This window comes from Tachypleus tridentatus, chromosome 5, assembly GCF_004210375.1.
Source record: "Tachypleus tridentatus isolate NWPU-2018 chromosome 5, ASM421037v1, whole genome shotgun sequence".
Lineage (NCBI taxonomy): Eukaryota > Metazoa > Arthropoda > Merostomata > Xiphosura > Limulidae > Tachypleus > Tachypleus tridentatus.
In genome coordinates, this window is record NC_134829.1 from 30,615,560 (window position 1) to 30,628,874 (window position 13,315).

The 13,315-nt window shown below is 31.7% G+C and overlaps 1 long non-coding RNA gene across 1 annotated transcript; it reads right to left on the reverse strand.

The window, feature by feature from the left end:
* Nucleotides 1-6,452: 6,452 nt before the first annotated feature.
* Nucleotides 6,453-12,324, reverse strand: LOC143250839 (uncharacterized). The gene is made up of 3 exons (XR_013028377.1): nt 11,540-12,324; nt 9,236-9,369; nt 6,453-7,059 (listed from the first exon to the last, which is right to left on the reverse strand). It is a non-coding gene; the product is annotated as an uncharacterized LOC143250839 (long non-coding RNA).
* Nucleotides 12,325-13,315: the final 991 nt, after the last annotated feature.

Sequence of the window (13,315 nt, forward strand, 5' to 3'; positions counted from 1 at the left end):
TCATGGTTACTGTTATCCACTTAATTATAATACTTAACATATTGCTAATTCTTTACCTCAACGTTATTCGTATAATTTATATATCACAAGTTCGTCACACAGTAAATGTTTAAACTTGCTTTCTCGTTATCATTACTTAATTAATGGATTTCATAATCTTTAATTAGCTCGTAGTTAAAATATCGGGCAAAAAGGGTTTCATCTCATTGTCTATCTAATATTCAGTTCTAATGACAAAATCGCAAAGTTAGATACATTTAATTATAAAATACTCTTAAATGCTTTTCATTATTCTGACCATTTTGAAATTACTTCGAGAAATCTTTTCGCACCAAATGTTTAACATGACTACTATTACAATTTTAACTTAGATTGAAATACTTAGTAAACAATTATCTTTAAACTCTCTGTTATGTTTAACGTCACTATTACATTATTTACAAGTACATTCCACTGCCATGTTCTTTTATTCTTATCATTCAAGGATACTTATAGCATATATAGTAAACCAATTTTCCTTCTTAATGTAATTGTGATTAAATTTAATCAAATGATCCCGCATTAAAATACTGTTTTGATTATTATTTATTACAAATCGTTGCAATGTGTTTAGCGTCAATGTTTCCATGTCTCTTTTCTTAATAGAAAACATCAATTATTATTTATTACAAATTTAAATCAAAGATTTTACGTTATTCACCTATTATCATACAAGCACCATGGATTTTCATCAATATCTATAAAGTTAATGTTAGACCAACAGCAGAGTAGACATTTAACCAGCCACCTTTTTACAATTGGAAGAATACTTATGACGAACATATGAAGTCTTTGAAAAGACCATATTAAAAGGATTTTATTCTAAGAATTCCAATTTAAAACCCGATCTTCACAGTAGTTTCGTTTTTCGCAGTGATTTCGCCAAAGAGAAAAAGTGATTAACATTTACTCCTCTTCCAGAAATTACTACAACATGAAAGTGAAGCTCATTACAACTACTGCAACAAATACATAATTAGCACGAGTGTTTTCTTAAATCTTCCCCACACTAAACTTTTGAAATAAAAAAAAAACCAACAGATGATAAAACTAACATCACATATTACTATCCGGATGTTTACTCAAAAATTTACGTTTATCATAACAATAAATTTAGAGTTATCCTATTTGCATCTACACGATAATTCTTCAGCGCTATTTTTTTTTAATAAGAATATGAAATTACAGTATACCCTCACCTGTTCGCGGGTTAGGCTCTTAACCCTATCGCACCTTATGCCGGTATAACGTCATAAAGTGAATGCTAGGTAAACCGGGTTTTTGTAGGTCATAGAGACTAAAAGCGCTTTTCGAGGGTATGTCTGTATTTACTCTCTCAAGCAGTTTTATCGAACAATTATTACCGAATTGTACTGTACTGTATTATTATTACCTGAACTGTGCGTACTGTATTTATCTGTCAAAGTTTGCCTTTAAATTTGTTCCACTTTCTGTCAATTCTTATTCATGTGTTGTCCGCATAGAAAATGGCTTTACGATACAGTATGGGTAACTATACTATGCGGTGTTACTGTCCTCCTGTACCTACGTTTCTTTTTGATTAAAATATTGTTGCAGTACAAAATTAAAATGTGTTTACATTATCATTACTACATTATTACTGTATTAATGAGTAAGAGTGTCTTTAGAAAGTGACTGGGAAGCATTCAGTACCGTATATAATCTCATACATAGAAGTTTTAAAACTGCATCCAATATTCGCTGTTTTTCGCTATTTCTTTTTTTTCGTTCTTTAACCCCCCCAAATAGCGAGGGAATATTGTATATCAAACTGATATTTCACCAGTGTTATCTTAAAATTTCCCATTCATCGTTGCCGTTACGACGCCTCTGGTTGTTCTTCTAATCTCCGTAGTTCTCCTCTACCTTCCGTTCAAAATCCGCTTTAGTGTCGTTCTAACGTACTTTTCAGAACACTCTCAAGTTGCCAACTACGTCACGAGGCACGAAAAAACGCCTTAAATAGCACTCATGGGCCTTTTCACTGTATTCTAGTGCAACAAATAGAGAATATAGCTCTCATATTCTGACGCAAAGTTTTAACTTTCAGATCTTTATTAAGCACCAAACGTATTTAAGAGTAATAAACATTTGTTTTTATAAAAGGTTAAAGGAAAATTGTGTAACATGCTTAACGAAAAGTCAAAAGAACATTCTAGAAATTTTGCGGAAGTGCACAACCATATAACACCTATTATGTAACCTTTATATTGCGATATAATATCCCGTAGCGTCATCTAGTATCTCGAATATTGTTTTCAATAACAAAAAGAAATATCCTGATGCATTACAGCCCCATCTATCAGAAAGAATATTATTTATAAAAAATATAAAAGGAAAATCCTGAAGTATTAACAAAGTTTAAGTTTTCCCGATATACAAGTCCAAACTATTTAAAAGTTGTATTTTAAACAATTTAAAGTTATAATCAAATATATTAAAATCTAGTTGATTGTAAACTTGTTTAGACCTTGCCCTACGTGTTCAAAATTACGGACAAAGCTATTTCAAATATTTGATGAATTTAAAATTATAACCAAAACTCAATCAACGAGAAAATAAACATATTTTTAAATTTAAGTTTACTCGATAAAATCGGAAAAAAGCAATATTACTTGTGTGTTTATTTCGGAAATATAGCTCATTATGACAAAATCACACAAAGTTCACACTTCTACGTTAGAAGTGCTTGTAATAATTCACCATATGACTATACAAACAAATCCACAACTCGCAATGATTTCAAAATATATTCTTTTTCAGTACAAGTACATTTAGTATTTCTTTCCATTCGTACATTTTGTTTTACATATTAAACCATGTATTGTTCTTCTTGATGACAGAAAACCAACTTGAAACAAAATGTATCTCGGAATGGTTAACTTGAAAATGTCCTTAAAAGATTGAAACGTTGTTCTATGCTTTATTAATAAAAATGTTAAAACGCATACCAGCCATGTTTTGTTTCTTTTATAATCTGTTATGGTATATACTTACCTGCAAAACATGTTAGCATACATCGTAACATGAAAGTGAATAAAACAGGTCAGCAATTAGGTTCACTTTGTTTAGTGTAATTATTTCTTTTTTAAAATACATTCAAGCAATGAACACTATCAAGAAATCAGAGCTAATTTCGCGTACTCGTTCTGCTCCTTTTTAAGGCCATATTCATGTAGGTTATTATGGTACCGTTAATGCAAAAATACACTATCGTTCGATCTGATTTTGTGAACTTCTCACACAGTTCAAGGTCTATTTCGCCATTTCACATATATTCTAATTTAAAATCAAATCATTTACATGTATATACACGCTTTTAATGTTGTCATAATAGATGAAAAACAATATTAAGTTACAGCGGTCTGGTAATAAATATATATATAAAATAAACAATGAACTGTAGTAATAATTTCATTAAGTAAAATTTGTATCCATAATTTTTATGCAAAAATCCAAAATAACAACCACCTTTATATGTATGTTTCATTATAGTTACCGGTCCAGGTTGTCATACGGACATGTTTATGGTTTGTTTCCTTTGTAATTTCGCGTAAAGCTACACGAAGGCTATTTGCGTTAGTCGTCTCTAATTTAGCGGTATAAGACTGCGGAAAGCTGCTAGTCATCTCCACCCACCGCCAACTGTTGGGTTACTCTTTTACCAACGAATAGTGGGATTGGGCGTCACATTATAACGCCCCCACGGCTGAAACGCCAGCACGTTTAGTATGACGGAGATTCGAACCCACGACCCTCAGATTACGAGTCGAACGCCTTAACCCACCTGACAATGCTAGGCCGCCTACATATTTAATGCTACACATCCCACAAGGGCGCACGCACTCAGCTTCCTACCCTTATTTGATTTTTCTACAATTTTTCACGACGACTGACAAGATTAACATCGGCGTTTGGATTTTGTTCGATAAATGGGATATTTCCAACGCATTTGGGTATTACTACCACATACATTATCCGTTATGACAATAAGTTGACAACCTGGACCGCTACAACAAATGCGATATTTAATTCATTGTTGTTTTATGGTGCTGATTTAATGGGTTATTAGCAATTACTGTAAAATTTGTTCATATTTATAGGTAGAAATGACTGAGGATATTATTGTCATTTGTGCAATATTTCTGAAGTTCACATAATATCAATAACTTGGTGTTAAAAACAAAATGTGAAATCAATCTTTATTGCTAAATATAATGTGGACAGTTTTAATACTAATTAACTTTTTCATGTGTTGGTACAATAGTTGTACAGAAGGTCTAATAGAAGTTATAAACTTATCTAATTTCGTGCAGAGAAGTCGCTTGCATCGGCATAAGCTTCTGTGATGATTTACGATGACCTGAATGAACGATGGATTCACAGTGGTTCATCGAGTGGTCTTTCTAAAGTCCATATCTACAATCATGTTGCCAATAATGCATTCAGGGTGGTGGGAAGAAAACTACAAGACCATGAAGTATGTATACATTTATACGAGTTGATATTTTCAAAATAATTTTTAGTTTTCTTTTATGTTTCTTAATGTTTGATCTCATTTCTGACCCAGGAGAAAACAGGCTTATTGAGCATATGTGTGAGGACGTTATTCTAATCTTTGGAAGACCCTCGACCTGAGCCGTGTATGGTAGCTCTAAATGTAGAATGTACGTTGGACCTTGTCCTTTTATATAATCTCGTGCGCATTACTGATATATCCAACATAACATATGTCATAGTACTTACTTCAAAAGATTAAATTTGATATTTTGAATGTGGAAAAGACCTATCTACAGTCAATTTGATTTTTTATCAACCATTTAGGTTCATTGGTTTCTGATGGCTTGCCAGATTTTGAAACTATTTTAAAACTGCATCACAAAACATTTTTCGAGATTCTGCATTTTGTTACAAATGGTGTAAGTAAGTTTTGGACATTTACATATTCCACTGAAGTTTGTTTTTGAGCATTTTTCTAGGTAATTAATAATATTATCTGAATAGATTATTTATTAAAATCTCCACCGAGTATTTGGTGATGTGGATGGCACAACACGAGTCGAAAAACCAAGTTGTGTTAATTAGAAAATTGCATAGATGTGAAACATTTCTTTATTAAAATGTCCTGATAGAATTTAAATTAACCTATGATTAGTACTGTTATTGTATTAAACAAATGTTGATAACTATTTCAGTACAGTTTAAACTAATTAAATTTGCTGTTTTGAAAACGTATATTTTCAGTTTTTGTTTCAATGTGCTATACTGCTGCTAATTTATTCAATGTAAAATGAGTGTATTTTATCATGCTTATTTGAAATGGTAATAAACTGGACATATGTTCTGTGGTACAAATTATGTTAGGTATGTTATATAACCCATGGTATTGGCAACATTTTAAAACTACAATAGATTTGAGTGACAGTTATTATTGTGTTATGCACATATTGTGTATCTATCTCTCCTGTATATGTGTGTGTGTGTGGATTGCAAATATAAGTATGTATGTATTGTTACAAGATATATTTTTTAAAGCTCTAAGTTTAGAATAAGGGACTTTGAGAAATAACTGAACACAAAGATGAGATTACAAATACAAGTGGACAATGAAACAACAATGAGATGGAATGTTTATTTTTTTTAACCAATAGAATGAGTCATTCTGCATGTTAACATTTTGGATCTGTGTTACATATTGAGTTGATTTTTACATTGGGATGGTGTAGATAACATCAAGGCCTACAACAACTTATAAAGTGTAAAAACCTATAAAGAAACTTTAAAGAAGAAATAAAACTGATTTGTTGTTGTTACATAGACTGGGAATGGAATTATTTTACCATATTATTAAAAGTTATCTTTGTTTTTGCAAATTTATCACAGTGTATTGTGATAATAGATTAGAAAAAAAATAATTTGTTTTGCCCACTGTCTTTTAAACTATTTAACTACACTGTAGACTTTGACAAAAATATCCAACTGTTTAAAGCTCTGGATACAAGTGTGGTGACTAATCAAACTGTATTGTGATAACAGAGTAGGAGAAATAATTTGTCATATTGTGTTCTAAATGTAAATGAACCAGACTGTGTGGATTTTGACAACAACAAAAAACAGTTAGCTAAAACTCTGGATACAACTATGATAACCAACAATGTAATAAAGATTTGTATACATGTTTGATTTGTTTCAAATATATTACTGTAGAACAGCAGGCTGTGTGCTGTTTGATTTTGCTGAAATTTATCGCCAACAATCGCATACATTTAAAATACAGAATTCAGCTCACACATGCATAAAACCTGACAGTGTTACTGTACAGTTTCACATTTACTGGATGGTTAATTGTCACAACCAGATTATTGCATTTATAATATATCAACAGATTGTAGAATCAATCAGTGGTCAAATAATGTGTTGTTCCAATGGAGAGAGTAATTTTGCAGGCAGATATACCAACAGATTGTAGAATCAATCAGTAGTCAAATAATGTGTTGTTGTTCCAATGGAGAGAGTAATTTTGCAGGCAGATACATCAACAGATTTTAGAATCAATCAGTGGTCAAATAATGTTGTTGTTCCAATGGAGAGAGTAATTTTGCATAGAACATAGAGTATGTGAGCCATTCTGATGCTCATTAGATTTACTTGATTAATCATTCCAATACATCATTTGATTCTGTGTTAATAGTTAACATATATATACATACACAGCCTCTTACCTCTGATTTCTTTTCTGCCATTTTATTGTTATGAAAGTTGTTGTAGAAACATGATCAGGTTAAAAACCAGTCACCATTTGAACAACAAGTGACAACTGTAATTTGTTTATGAAAACAAACTTTTAAATAACAAGCTACAGACCAAGTTTTTCAAGTCCACTGAAGTTGAAACTTAAACTTTACGTTCTTCACAAGTTCGAAGTAGTGGATCTTTTTCACTTTGGTTCTCATATCCATAAGGTTTGTCAGGGTTGTCACCGTGAGACTATCTGAAAGGCTGTAAAAAAAAAAAGAGAAAAAATACAGATCTGTTACAATGTTCTTTTTGTTATCTATTAATTTAGGATATTAGTGATGAATAAAGGTCAATAAATTAAAACCAATAAAACAACTATAATTTCTTCCCTAAGACTGGTTGGTTTAAAACGAACAAACAATTACTTGTACATATTTATTACCTAACTTTTATGTTTGAAAAATGTGGTCAGGTTATACACAAATTTACCTCCATTAAACTCTAATACCACACTCAACTATATTTCAATGAATTTCTGTCTGAGCTGAGAGGAAAATCTTTATAGCACGTGTAATAAACGTCATGAATACACAGTACTAATAAGAGCTACTTTTCGACTGGAAATAAAAATAAAGAATATACTTGAAAGTTTGAAAACCACTCAAAACATCATAAAACAATCTTTTTTTGCTACTCGAAATATTAATGTACACATCACTGTAATTCCCGAAGAAGTAATTTTGTTTCATATTTATGTGAAATAAAAATGCCTACCATACTGTAATGAAAGTGACAGTAGGGCATTTGGTATCCATTTCATTAAAAAGTTTTCTACTGTTTTCATTTTCAACCACAGAATTATTATGAAATATAAAACATAGAATATTTGAAATATAACACTGTAAGATGTAATGCTAAGCAAAGTGTATCGATGTATACTGCAATGCTATTACACTAAAAAGATGGACAGTCTCTTGTGTTGTTTCAATGCCAGTGTTGTTACATTTTTTATCTGATATTGTGGTATTTTCAGCTAAAACCATTTCTCCAAAAAAGTAAATCAGCTAGGCCCTCTATATAATACGAAGTTTGGCAAGATATATTGCAAAGTAATACTGAGTGCCTTTACAGAAAACTGAGTTTGTCCTACAAAATAAACTAAATACAATATTTAATATACACTGAAATAACTTTTATTCGTACAATACAAAATAACTGTGTGCGTGTGTAAAGTTCTGTTTTTGAAATGATGGATAGTTGCTTTTATTGAAGAGATGGATAGATCAGTCTGGTTACATTCTCTCAAGAATTAGTTCCAGGTTGACCATATGACTAAATATAATATTCCAGAATGACTGAGCTGAATATGTAACATAAAATTACCCAGAGTTCCCAGTGTTACCCATTTGATTGGTTATTCCCATTAAAAAGTAAAGGTTGTAATTTTGAGACATCCTGATCTTAGCTGAATATGTAACATAAATTACCCACAGTTCCCAGTGTTACCCATTTGATTGGTTATTCCCATTAAAAAGTAAAGGTTGTAATTTTGAGACATCCTGATCTTAGCTGAATATGTAACATAAATTACCCAGAGTTTCCAGTGTTACCCATTTGATTGGTTATTCCCATTAAAAAGTAAAGGTTGTAATCTTGAGACATCCTGATCTTAGCTGAATATGTAACATAAAATTGCCCAGAGTTCCCAGTGTTACCCATTTGATTGGTTATTCCCATTAAAAAGTAAAGGTTGTAATCTTGAGACATCCTGATCTTAGCTGAATATGTAACATAAAATTACCCAGAGTTCCCAGTGTTACCCATTTGATTGGTTATTCCCATTAAAAAGTAAAGGTTGTAATCTTGAGACATCCTGATCTTAGCTGAATACTCAACAGCCATACCATCCATATATTTTGAAGGATGCATAAGAAGAAAAGTAGGTAGGATTAAAACAACTTAATGTTCTTCTTGTCCACATGTCATGTGAAAACTGCATGTTTTCATGCCTAAAGATGACCTTAGAAGGTCAAAACATTGTTTTGTAGTTTATTTTAATCAAAGTTTTAATATCCATACCAGCTGTCTGGATAACACATTTTTTACTTCAAGTGGGTTTCTCATCATCACAAATTTACCCAAATTCGAAGTGCATTTTATATTTCAATGCTAGCAGCATGGAGTTTTTATATGTTTTATCACTACCACTGAGACATTTTTGTTAAATTCTGTGCTGCTATCAAGAAATATTTTATGTTGCAACACTAAGAACAAACACCATATCATGAGTTGTACGTGTAAGTTATATTGTAACTGGTATGATGAATTTTTATATTTTGATACTTATAATGTCATGGTGTATTTGGTTTAACTATCAGTTTAAGTTCTTCAATTTTATCAACTCTGTTGTGTTAAAACTCAATTATTCCCGACTTACCCTCTTTTTTTACCTTTGTTTTCAACTGCACTGGAATCATCGTTAGCAGCACTACAGCACTGAAAACAGTAATTCCTCCAACACCATAACAAAGTGTATTTTTATAGAACCAAGTGCAGTTATTACACATCAGTCTAAAAGATTTAACATAGGAAAATTATAACGTATCTTATTAATTCACATAAACAAAGAAACACAACAAGCCTTCACTATCCCAAAAGCTCTAAGATTTGTTAGAGAGACACCAACCATTCTAACCTTACATATTTCTTTGATTCTCATTATCATATATGATCAAAATATACATATTGAAACATGAAAACTCATATCTAAAATAATTTTATTTTACAAATCATGAACAATTCCATTAAAATATTTTTTTGTGCAATGTAAATACACCAACAAGTGACATAAACATTCCCACAAGGATCTAATCATTTAAAGTGTAAAAGTTTTCATAAGAATATCATCTTGTGTAACACAATGACAAATGTATATCATTTAATCTGGGAGGTTCATTCATTTTACCCGCTTCAAATAAACTTGAATTATTGTAAGGATTACTCTTATTGAGTGGGTACTTTCTGAGTGTTTACATAATAGAAGAATGCAATGTTCATTCCACTTAATGATAAGAAAGGCATTTTATATTTCCAACTGTAAGTTTTAAATTTCTACAACATAGTTATACATCACAGACTAACTTCACAAATAATGCTAAAAAAGTCATTACTTGCTAATATCTGATGCATCTACAATACTTTTCATATCTCTGTTAGTTCACTAAAAACAAACTGAAACTTTACACTTCCCAGTTGACTATATCTCTCATGATCACAATAGTTTACCTTAGGTCTGGATCAACTTTATGCTTTGTTCTACTTTGGGTTGGATGTTTTAATTATCTTGCACTTCCATTCTTTTTAACATTGGAAGTTTAACATCTAGTGGTATGTCATGTATTGCACAAGGATTTCTTGATCTCGTATAATAATAATAAAAATTAAAAAACTGTTCAAATCTAAAGATAGTCTAACATTACATGTGTTTCTGAATGAAGTCTATTCCTAATATGTATCCTTCCTCAATGTCAATCATCATTACATCAATTTGTGTGGAGAAGTTTCCCACAGTGAGAATGACCCCCACTTTCCTCTTGTTGGAACCTCATGCATGTCAGAACCGATACAAGCAGTTTCCCAACCTTCATTATCAGAGAAGATCAAATAATGGCAACTGTTGAACCAGTATTAATCAAGATATTTTGAGAATTTCCATAAATTAATCCATTAATTTGGGAACTGGTTTCTTTAGATAACAAATTTCTTAATTTAATTACAACAAATGGAATTTTCTTGACTGACTTTCACTTTTTTGAGTTCAGCTAATTTCTGTTGCCAAAGGTCTGATTAGCTCTCCTTTTCCTTTGGTGTGGAGAGTTTCTGTGGTTCATTCTTAGGGTATCATCTCATGGGTTTATTATCATACTAATAGATGCTGTTGAAACAATTCAGTGGTAATTTCCATAAAATTAGTGAGGAATGAATATAAAATGGGCATTTAATCTAATCCTTTGGAATAGTGTACAAGCTGTGATGGTGTACAAGCTGTGAAATTCTCTTCCAAAATAAATACTTTTATTCTTATTGGTGTTTTCACTGCCCATTCAGTACAGGTTAACGGATTAATGTTAATATTGATATGAAATATTAAGGAATTGCAAAAAAATTAATAATTTTCTTGTAATGTACCTTTGAAAATAAACAATTTAATACACTTTTATTTCTACATGTAACAGTTCAGGAGATACAGAATATGATAGACAGATATATAAACACACACTTGGCTGTTAGATACAAAGATATTGGTCTGTCACAGTTTCATCAGTATTGTCCATGATTTTAATATAAAAAATGGCAGTTTATTCTTAAGTTGCAAATAAAATGATACAAAAAATGTAATTTGCCCTTCTTATTAATACAAGAAAATATATAGTAAGTGATCAATCACTTAAATCATTTATTCTACCTACCTTTATATAAAATGTACGAGATATCAAATTTAGGTGTAAATGTGTAATTGTCACTTTTCCTATTTTTTATATATTTAGGAAGTAGAGGAATTCGATGGTTATTCATCCAAGATCAGATTAGAAAGTTATGATATTATAAACAAGTAAGAATATGGAGCACTACATTGTGAATCAATTAAAACATGAAATATTATTATGGCAAAAGTCAAGGAAAGATGGAAAATTGTTATTTATAACAAGAAACAACATAATGAAAACAGTAAGCACAATACTTGCAAGGTAAGTTGCTAATTGCCAGCCTCAGATGATAGAGAAGTTGGGAAGTAATCTAAGTTCGAATCCCTGTCACACAAAACATGCTTGCCCTCTCAGCATGTGCACGTTTTACTGACATCACAACAGTTTAAGTTTCAACATTAAATGTTCCTTATGTAACGCCATTTTAGTGTCTTTCCGGAATATAAGGATTATAATTTCTGCTATAATACGGAGGCTATTTTAAAATGATCAGCGTCACTATGTCTGGTCATGCTCTATCTGACGACTGTGCATATTGATAATAGCCTTCTGATGTGGTATACATTGCAAAATACTCAATCATACGGCAATCATTTCCAAAGTTCACTGGTCCCACTTCCAGGTTTTCCATAAGTTATACAGTGAATGTAGATTATGGTTTTCCAGCACCTGCTTCAGCAGTGTGATTATACAAAACCCCTTGTGTGCTGACTTTACCAACATGTCTTTGTATGGAACATGTGAACACCCATCCCAGCTGCTTTAAGGTATGATACAGTTGAAGGAGTAAGTCCTAGAAGTAACTTCTGCATATGCGATTTCTGTCACTTTTCTAAATGGAGATCATTCTTGAATATGGTGTGTACTGTTATTTTTGACATTTGTTATAAGACTTTGCTTTCCATGGATGGTTAATATTTGTTCCATGTTTCTTTTTGAATGGTCCTGGTGCTCCAAGTTCATAAATATTCCTTTGTTTTCGAAAGGCGCCGAGTGCATGTTCTTGTCATGGAAGTTGTAAATACCAGACCTGAACACATCTTTGTCATCTGAATGTATCAATATTTTCGCCTGCAACATATGCTAACTAAAAGATTATAGTTTAGATGGCATCACACTACCTACGAAAAGGCAAAAAAAAAATGCCAAAATACATTTGCAATTGATGTTGTTGTACTGCGATTTCACATTGGTTGTGGTACTCACGTGATATTCTGATTTGTATATTCAAAATAAACTTAATATAACTCAACACTCTGTTTACTAATTTTCTGTACTATACTGTATGATATTTTCTGAGCCATACTAAAGTTGTTTATTACAAGAAGAATTGGTTTTGGTTTGTTCTGAATTTCACGCACAGCTACTCAAGGGCTATCTGCACTAGTCGCCCATAATTTAACAGTGTACGGCTAGAGGGAAGGCAGCTAGTCATCATCACCCACCGTGAACTCTTGGACTACTCTTTTACCAACGAATGGTGGGATTGGCCGTTACATTATAACGCTCCCACGGCTGAAAGGGCGAGCATATTTGGTGCGACGGGGATTCAAACCCGCGACCCTCAGATTACGAGTCGAGTGCCTTATCCACCTGGCCATGCTATGTAATTGAGTATAAGATTGTAGAGGGCGTGTTTAGATGTTGGGTTGTATTTATTAATGTTGGTATAAAGGTATTCCTTTGTATTGGGTTATCTTGGGCTTGAGTTCAGATTACAATATTTCATTGATATCAAACTAACAATTTGGAAGAACAATTGTTATTTCTTTAGAATCCTTCAGTTCGTTATACACATTTACAAGTTTGAATTTTTTTCCGTTTTTATTGTTTATTATCAAGTAATTTACAAGAATTACTACTTTTTTGATTATTTAAACTTAATAACTTTTAAAAAGTATTCACTTTCTTGGTCCTTCGTGGTTTTCTTGTATTGAACTTCCTGTCGTCAATAGCTTTAAGTTATCTCATTTTTTTCTGTTCTTGTTTTCCTTGTGGTTTAGATTCCAGACATGATTTTTTTGGTCGAT